The sequence below is a fragment of the Takifugu flavidus genome, chromosome 8 (assembly GCF_003711565.1).
Source record: "Takifugu flavidus isolate HTHZ2018 chromosome 8, ASM371156v2, whole genome shotgun sequence".
Classification (NCBI taxonomy): Eukaryota; Metazoa; Chordata; class Actinopteri; order Tetraodontiformes; family Tetraodontidae; genus Takifugu; species Takifugu flavidus.
Genome location: NC_079527.1, coordinates 6,715,961 through 6,725,751, shown reverse-complemented (window position 1 = coordinate 6,725,751; position 9,791 = coordinate 6,715,961). Strand labels below are relative to the sequence as shown.

Below are 9,791 nucleotides of genomic sequence, written 5' to 3'. Positions count from 1 at the left end.
TCCTCTGTCCACTCTTGCTCTTTGTTGGAGCCTGAAAAAACGACCTTGTTAGTCTATTTTCAAATGGCACCATGGGAGAAATATGCAGCGTTGATTGTGCTGTTAATACACACCTCTGTGTGCCTACATTGATACCCAGATTCATTCTCATCACAATCGAGCCGCGGTGTGGCTCTAGATTCTGCTGCGATGCACTGTAGAATAAACACAATGATTAACCTTAAGAGAAGGGCTGCCTGCTCCTCCATCAAATATCCACCTGCCTTAAATGTCGGATGGTAAACCAGGAAGTGCTCACATATATTTCCGCCATGCTGTGAGAGTCTTTTCATGTATGACATCATAGGCTGTCCACTCGCATCACATCAGGAGCCACTCCCAACTTTAATTCCAGCCCGCCATCTGGGGATAAGCTGCAGTGTTTTGTCTGCATTGCTGAGCAGGTGACGGAACTCCTGACAGGCCTCCATTTGATTAAAAATGAATGACTTTATGGAGGGACAAGAGCAGGAAATCCACGTCCCGGTTCCTATCTGGGCCTCAAACCCAGCGTTATTCGATTCCGTTGAGAGCAAATTGTAGTTCGTCCCGATGAGGGCTAAGCGAGTCTTTAATTCTGCTACTGAAATTGATGCCCCCAAAACACGGCAGCAGTGCTTCAAATCAAAGTTAAAGCAAGCATTAAATGCATTTATAAAGAAGAGTTGAACACTGAGAGAGCGGATCCAACAAAAAACAAAACAAAACAAGCATTTGTCTTATGAGGTCCTACAGCTAACGACCATATGAAACGCCCCGTTGATCATTTATATGTAGACGTTAATAGCGTCTTGCTTTTTTTTTTACATGTCTGTGCCTTACATAACTTAATAGGTGACAGGTCAGGGTGGCAGATGCAGAGCACACTTTGTTCACATGTTCTATTTGTCTGCAGTGGAAACCTGAGCACGTCTGCCTGCAAACCCTGTAATGACCAGTAGGGGCGCTAACGGTTGGAACAATAGACGGCTGGAACACACCGCCCATTCCAATGGTGGTTGTATTGTTTCAAGGCCATGCCACATTGATAATGAACAAGTTTTCCTCTCTTATCTGAGTGGTGCATGAGATGCACTTTAGTTGAACACTTGAAAACTTGTAGCAGCATTTTATCTATCCTGATTTCCTGGAGGGCGTCTGAAAGTGAGTGTGCCACCTGCACAAATCTGCCTTTTGCCGCTCTTTTGCACGCTAAGCCCTGAACACACTCGTCACTCTGACTGATGGTGGCACTGATGAGTTGCTCATTTCAGCATCTCCTTTACTGCCTGAGAACAAACTCGCTGCAGCTGTAATTTGCACACCCAGTCCCAGCCACACAGGGTTCACCGCACACCGGTTCTTATTCATCTATTTATTCTTTTTTGTCCTTGGACAAAACAGAAAGAAACAAGACAGAATTCATTTTGCTTTCTTTGGAAGGAATCATCAATGCAAAACGATAAGAAAATTGCCCTCCAGTCTGGAGAATGAAATAATTCATGAATTATTTCACCCTCGCTGCAGAGATTTGCGTTTGGTCAGGCTATACGACTGAGCCTTCCATGGACCTTTTGATGCACCATTATTAGCGGTACTGTGCGGCTGAGGAATACAAATTTTCATTTAGTAGGTTAATCCAAATAGTCTTTTTCTTCCCCGACTGCCTCTCTGGGGCTCAGTTGGGCATTTAGTCATTTCTGCTGTAATTATCACTCTGCCATTGGCCTGAACAGAAGTAGATTCTCTTAAATCCTACTCAGCATGGAGAGGATTATGAGTCAGAAGCAGAGTGCATATATGTTCTGACTTTTGAGAATCTTTCTGGTTTGTAAATGAGAGAAGCCTCTGCGAGTATAATTCAAAATGATCATGAAGATGGAAGAAATAAATAGATTCATCAAACAAAATACCGACCGTGGTAACCACTGTAACAACATTTCTGATTGCTGCTGCCATGGTGAGGAGGCTTAGCAGCAGTTTGGTGCAACTATTCAATATCTTTGGAACACAGATGGTGAAAGGGTTAATGAAGTAACACTTAGAGGATATCCACAAGTGCAAATCAGAGTACATTTACTGGCACAGCTTTAAGATACATTATCGTGATACATCTAAAGCTGGTCACACCATTGCAGAGAGACTTTGCATTCAAAACAATCACAGTGGCTGAAGTCAAGAATCATCAGGCTTGTCTCCTTAAGCAGGAAAAAAATCTCCAAATGTTATGATTGGCCTTGGCTGCAGCCAGCTGTGGTTGCTGTCGTGTTCTTGCTGACTTCTGCACCTGGAAATCTGCCTCTCTGGAGCTGAGAGCAGGTGACAGATCTGATCACTGAAGACTGCATAAAACTGCCTTTGGATGCATTTGAATGCTTTTGTTTCTTGTCATTTTCTATTTTGGGTGCAGTTTTGCAGCCGAGTATCACCCTACAAACCACTTGTGTCAGCAAATATTACCAGTAAATCCGTTCCACTGGCACCAGTAACACTGGTAAAGGTTTAAAGTGCAGACATGGTTACAACACAATTGTGTATAGATTTTATATGTTATAAATTCATCCGATTTGTCAAAATAAAACAATGAGATGGATTCAGATTAAATTAGAAGAGACATCCACATTAAATAAATGTTTGTCGATGTTAAAATGATTGCCACTGCCAGTCCACATTTTTGGATATTTGCTTTATAGTTTACAGTAAATACATGATTATTGCAAACGCAATGGTTCCATGGATCAAAGTGAATAGTTAATATCAAAGACCAGTCATTCAGAAGGGTATTGCGTGTGCGTGGCTGTGCGTGAACCCGCAAAGTTAAAAAAAAAAAAAAAAAAAAAAAAAGCCTCTGTAAATCGCCACCATGTGTCCCGCGTGCTGCCGCTCCCGCCGCCGCCGCGCCCGCGCCGCCGCGTTCTCACTTCAGTCTCATCCTGCCGCCCAGCTGGACGCAGAACAGCAGACAGAACACATCAGAAAATTACGAGCACCGACAACCAGCGCCTAAATATTTCACCAGACCTTTATTTTATTCAGAAACCTCCGCTGAGGGTTTATTCCGCAAAAGACTGACGGCGCTGGCGGGACTGAAAGTGCGGAGGTGCGGAGCGCGGTGTACGGCTCCTCCGGCAGCGAGCACCGCTCCCGCGGAGGAGTAGCGGCCGGTGGGTGAGCAGCCTCTCAGAAGACGGGAGTTTTTGGACGTTTCTGCGAGAAGATTGTCAGCAGTTTCAAGAGAACAACTTAACGGTGTCGATGCGGGGAGCTGCGGGGCTGGAGGAGTGAGGAGATGCTCGGAGTATCATGGATATCCGAGAAGGGATAAGCATCATTAAAGAGCACAGGGAAGCACTCAGGTGAACAGAAAAGAGCTTTTATTGATTTTCTACAGTCCTGTTTTTGTTATTATTCTCGCAGGTTGGAATGTTTTAACTTCCATCTTTAATGTTGAACACAAGTTTTTCTTTCACTGAATTATTAGACCTTCAAGTAGTCGTTGCTGTAGATTTTCCTCATATTTCTCCGCACACAGTCCCCATCCCATCCCAGCACTGCAGGAACCCGGAACACTTTATATCTCCATCGCTTCATCAATAATCTTTATAGGCGAAATAAATGATTGAATGAAAAGATGCCGCTGCACATCCCAGTTTCCTGCTTACCCATCCTGACATTTACTGTCTGTCTTTATGTCTGAGGACACATGCCCTCTCATGTCCACCCCCCCACCCCATTCAGAGAGTCAGCCTCCGTCAGTGATCAACAGGGGACGGGACCCGAGTCCGGTCTCATCAGCTCTTCCACTCCTTGATTGCAGTGCGCCTGATTGCCTGCTCAGACTGTCTGTGGTCCTTTGGCGCGGGGCTCCTGTGGAAATAGTTATCCACGGGAAATCAAGTGGCCCATGTGTCTGAGCGGGAGACGCGGGGGCATTGTGACTTGGCTGTTGGAGAAATTAGAGGGGGTGGGTTATTTCACCCGCGGTTTGAGCCTTTTGGTGTGCAGGATTTCTGCTCCCGCTGCATGTATGAGCCTGCAACAGTCTATTATCAGTGACACCACTTCTTGTCCTTCCGTGCACTCACAAACTGCCATCTTTAATATCTCGTTGGTTAGAGTAGCAGAGCTACTACACATCTCCTTGGGGAAGTGTACTTATGGCTGGACACGTTTCCGATGATGTCACCGAGTGAAAAAGAGCAGGGTTGCGGACCATGAAGTTCACAGCACCTCGCTGAGCGACGCCCGATCCGCAGGAGAGGCGGAGGAAGAGGAGGCCGCAACAAGGAGGGCGTCGTGCGTGTGAGGACGGGTGCATTGAGATTGTCAGTGCGGTTTTAGAACTCTTGAGATGATAGCGGGGATCCGCAGTGACAGATAACCTCACTGAAACTTCACACCGGGTGTTTGATCGGACTCAGACCAAGACGTTGATCCTTTTCTTTCCATGTTAGAAATGTTTACTGTTTTATTCAAAGCTCGATTTGGACCCGGCTGAAGTGGCTCAGCGAGTCCCAGTCGTGTATAATGAAACCCCATGAATCGGAGATTCGCTTTCCCGCAGTTCAAACAAAACTAAACACCCTGCAAAGATGACAGAAGGAGAGCTAGCCTGGACATACTCGCCAGGTGCAGAGAAGATAGAGATGCTAACTACAGGAGATAGATAGCGAGCTGGATCTGGACACATCGGACTGGCTCAGTGGTTCTGAACAAGGTCAGATAGGTCATCAGCTTGGTCCCTTGGAGCCTGACAGAAGGTGAGGGTCACCATGCAGGAAGGGGGACATTCGCACACATTCCTGGTGCTAGCATCAATGGAGCACTTGCATTGTCCGTGCATAAAATAGCACAAAGAAACAGATGATCTCGATTTACAAAATAACATCAGCAGAAAACAAAAGAAAGTCTGTCGACATCTGTGTGTTTTTATACCTACTGGACACATCAAGGGTTTATAACCGTCAGGTTGTACGTCTGAAGGGGTCAGACTGACAGATCTCTGGATGTGTCCTTTGCAGTGGTCACAGTGCAAAGCCTGACAGGCTTATAACCAATGAGCACAACCCCTCAAAACATTCCTGAATGGTTTTGTCTGGTGGCAGCAGTTGTTGGTTACTCAGGTGATAAACAGTGGGGGTTTTTTTCCTGGTAGCTGTGATAATGGTAAATGGGGATCCAAACAATTCCCTGTTTGTTCTGTGAAAGCAAAATGAATCTAGCGCAGCTCACTGCAAGCGTGGCATTGTTTTCTGTTTTCATGTGCAAAAATGGGGAAGAAAACGACTTCATGAGCCCCCACGTAAAGCTTTTTTTTGTACCCTTTGACTATCAGCCCCGAATCTGTCAAGATGTTAGACACAAGCCGCTGCCTTTTAAGGGTATTAAGTGACAGATGTTGGAAATGGAATCCAAAATTAGCAGTAAAAGCATACGCGCTGGAATGATCAGCTACTTGTGCGCTCAGGCGCAGCATCTGCTGAAAGACAAATCCACGACTGCAGGCGCCCCGAACGAGTGATTCCCCTCAAAATGTGACGGTATTTATCAATTACTGCATCGCTTCTTTCTTTGGGTTTACACCCCCAACCTGCGCAGCTGAGTGGAGGAGAGCGTAAAGTGTGCGAAACACCTGACGGCGTTTTGATGTGAAGCGTCTCTGCTCATTACGCCGAGTGTGGAGCGTGCGCACGTGCAGAGGAGCGCTTTTAACATGCAAACTTTGTCTCTAGGGGGATCGGGACGAGCGCGTTGGTGCAGGGCCCCCTGGTGCGGTCTGGAGGAACCAAGAAGCTGGCATGCGTCGTGTCGCGCCTGTGGGTTGTGTGCTTAGATGAAAACACTATTAGTCTCTTTGTCTTGTGCCACTGTTTGAAGCAGAATCTTGGCTGTGGAATATGTTGGCACTTCCTTGACTCCTGCAGGGTGCCATTTGTGAGGAAAAGTGAGGGAGAGAAAGGGGAAAAAATGGGTGACACACACGCCACAAGCCTTCAGCTCGAGAAAGTTTGGAGGCTTCTGTTGGTGTGTGCTGACAGGATAGCAGCGCCAATTTAGCAATGACAGTTTTGGGCTGTTAGGTAATGCCTCAGTTCAGTCGGAGTCGAAGAAGTATTTCTTTCCTTCAACATTTAAAATGATTCCATTCATGGCAATGTTTGAGGAAGTGGGGCAATATTCCGATTAAAAGAAACACGATATTTGGAAATGGGTAGAAATTGGTCAAATGAATGATTCCTCACTAACGCTAATGCTAAATCCTTTTGCAACCTCTGTTTGTGTCTTCACTTAAAAACCAGCAGAACATGAGCTAGCTAGCCCCCTGGCAGCTTTTACAATTGTCGCTGCTTGTTTACATTAGAATATCAGATTATCTGATATTATGTTGCTAGCCGGGCTCGAAACAGTTAAACATTCACGCTTCGGGAGATCTCAAAACGTACATAAGTAGAAACTGCTGCGTGTGCATAATGAGAACGGATCCGTGGGGGTTATAATTCACCAAATTTAGTCTTAAACCCAGTTTAAAGCACTATAAGGATTTGAATATATATGATTATTTTGTGTTACATTTTTGATTTGATAATTGAATTTTGAGTCTGATTCATCCTCTCGCAAATACTCATCTACTTAGGAAATGACGCTAAAATCGCCACTGCTGCGCCGCAAAGCAGCCCGCTGAATCCTCCATTCACGTGTGGGGCGATTCAAATTGTGCGGGATTAAGTCGAAATTTCACGTTTCCCCGCCGCTGTTCACAACTGGAGCACTGCCGGAAAATGAATTTGAGATGACTTGAGGCGCTCGGAGCCAAGAGAAGAACTTCCCGCAGACACTGACGGAGCTGGTGTCTTCAGATCGAGTGAAGTCACAGCACAGGTGATTAAAGATGCACCATTTTCCTCGTCTCGTCTCGTTGCCGTGGAGTGTAGGAGTCTCATTCATGATTTAGAGCTCAGGGGCTACCAGCGTGTGTGTGTGTGGGGGGGTGGTTTGCTCAAGCATATTAGTGTGAATTTTATCTTCATCCAGGCCCTACCACAACTTCTGGAAGACCCTACTATTAAAACATTTTTTTTTTTTTTGCGGCCCTGAAATATTGATGGCGGAGGAGAGACGGGGCGCGGGAGAGGGGGTGGAATCAGCCGTCACTGTCAGCGTCTATGGCTGACTGAACTACAATCTGCGATTTATCAGCTCCAGCTGGCGCTGTCAGAGGAGGGGAAGAAAAGAGGTGTCACTTTGACAACGCTGGATTCTAGAGGACGGCTTTGTCCTTACAAATGTGAGGCTTCCCTTCAACGCAGCTGCAATAACTTATATAAAAGCTTCGGTTTCGTGAGCTCACAGCCGGCCCTCTCCAAAAAGCTGGAGAAGAATCAGCTGAGGAACCTGATTTGTAGATCCACAAATAACAAAGCACTGTTTCAACTGAAATGACTTCTATATTTGCTTCCTGCTGTGCAATAATTATTGCATCAGGTCAACAGAGGCAGCCGTAGGATGAAGGAAACAGTCATTGTGACCACGACCTTTCTAAAAAACACCAGGGCCGTTTGGAGCTGGTTTCTGACGCACGAGGTCTCACTCGGCCCTACTTTTCACCAGACACTTGTTGCATTCATCCGATTGCCACTATAGAACCTATATGAAAGCATCTCTTTGACAGCTTGCCTTGAGAACAGCTGCCCCTGTGAATAAACAAGTCATTTGCATCTGATGAGTGTGTCTCCATCGGTAGGGCGAGACCATTTCTTCTTGCAAAGGGACCTACCTTCATACCGGTCCAAACATCAGTGGTGAGGGGTGGAACAGATGGATGGGGTGGATGTGATTTAGTGCAGGGAGTCATCAACCCAGACCCACTCGGCCCATAATCCAGCCTGGTCCTCTGTTCCACCAGGTAGACAACAAGTGTCAGCTTGAGGGTGGCAGATAAGAACAGGCCAAATTGATCCGCAAGGCCAGTGATGTGGAGTTGGGCTCTCTGAGAAAGGTGGAGAGAAGAATGTGGGCAAGCATTGCTGATGACACCCACCCACTCCAGGACGTACTGGTCACACAGGAGCATCTTCAGACAAAGGCTCATTCCTCCTAAATGCACCACGGAGCTCCACAAGGAATCGTTACTGCCTCTGGCATTACGGCTCCTCCCTCTGAGAGGTGAAAACAACACATGTACCTCACAGAAGATTTTTATATTTGCTCACTTTCCAACCTGGCATCGGTGGTTTGATGGGGGCGGCCAGTAGAAGCTCCGATCCGGAGCGTCAGTGTTGAGGCTCGATGGCGTTGTGCTTTCAACCGTTGCCTCTGCCTCGGACATGAAAGGGGTGGACTTGAAAGGGGAAGTTTGAAAGCCTCCCCTGTCATTAACTCTAATTTTACACAGCAAACAATTGAGAGAGTGAATTTGGGATGAAAGTGTGTCGTCGGCTTTTGTCGTCGCCACTTAAGGTCATGGGGGTAATTTGTTTTCATTTTTGAAATTTGAAGAGGAAATCAAATGCCGCCGCGGTCACGACTCCACTCGCTGTCATCTGAGCTTCCCGGGATCAAAGGGGGCCTTTCATCCACGCACTCACCCCGTCATCTCATGTCTGGTCCTCGCTGCGTAATAAGGATCAAGCGACCAGAAGATACCTGTTGAGAGCCTTGTCTCAACAGTTCTCACGCTCCGGTTCTGTCAAGAGGGGGGCTCTTGGCTTTGAAAAGGGCCGTCGACTCAGAGATCATATGATGGAACATATGGGCGCTTCAAACCTTTTTTCTACAAATGTTGAAGATGTTCCTCAAAATCTGGAGCTGTGGAATGTTGGAAAAATTCATTTTTTCTGTAGCTCTCCACGCGATAGCACCATATTCTAAGAATTGTATAACCTGATTTTTAATAATTTACGTGTTAGGTCCAATCTGTGACCACCCCCACCTGGATCTACTAGGCCACCTACAGTACCTCTGAACGGTCAGAAGTGAATTGCTCGTCCAGAGCGGAATAATTTATTCACGACAATTGTTTCCTCAAAGGAGCGGAAGTCCAAAAATATCCAGGTGCGAGAGTGGGGATTTGAGCAGCTCCCTTTTATTATTAAAAGCCAACATTTGCTCATGACATTTGCATCCTAATACTGCAAGATAAGTCGGAGCTAAGATGACACTCCAAAACCCAATGGCTATAATGAGATTTATGGCAAAAAAAAGTGCAGCCTTTCATGCTTCCCAACGAGGGATGGAAGCTGGAGCAGGGGAGCTGTTCTTAAATGTAGTTATATATCCAGTATTCTCTGTCATCCTGCAGAGATTAAAGGCACGCGCACGACGGAGGAGCTCCAAATGTGTCATCTTTCACCTCTCTCCTTTCTTCCACCGCGCGCTGCCTCCCTATTAATTTGCCACACTTATTTTTTTGGCCGTGCCGCTGGTGTGTGTTGACGGGAGACTCTTGTCATCAGTCTGTTAAATGTACCACGGCGCATCAGCCTGAGCAGAGACAATGGCTAATTTCCTCTCTGGCTACATAACGTAGCTCCTCGTTCACAGATGTTTATCCGGCGCTCTATCGGAACAGGACCCCGGCCAGCAGCAAATCGCTGGTGTTCAGTGTTGGGACCAGTAAACGCACCGCTGGGGGTGAGTGGAGGGACAGGAACATATGAAATCTTCCTCATCACGGAGTCAGCAGCGTGGCTGACTGTGTGTGTGCAGTCACCTGTTTATGTCAAACCTGGTATAACATTCAAGGCCTGATGATTTGGAGGACAGGTTGTTATTAT

At 46.5% G+C, this 9,791-nt stretch overlaps 1 protein-coding gene across 2 annotated transcripts in view; it reads left to right on the top strand.

The window, feature by feature from the left end:
• The first annotated feature begins 2,917 nt into the window (after positions 1–2,917).
• Positions 2,918–9,791, top strand: part of cntn3a.1 (contactin 3a, tandem duplicate 1) — a 54,268-nt gene continuing 47,394 nt past the window's right edge. For both annotated transcript variants that reach the window (XM_057040384.1, XM_057040383.1), the window contains exon 1: positions 2,918–3,374. The gene's annotated coding sequence lies outside the window, so the exon portion shown is untranslated. The remainder of the gene's footprint in view (positions 3,375–9,791) is intronic.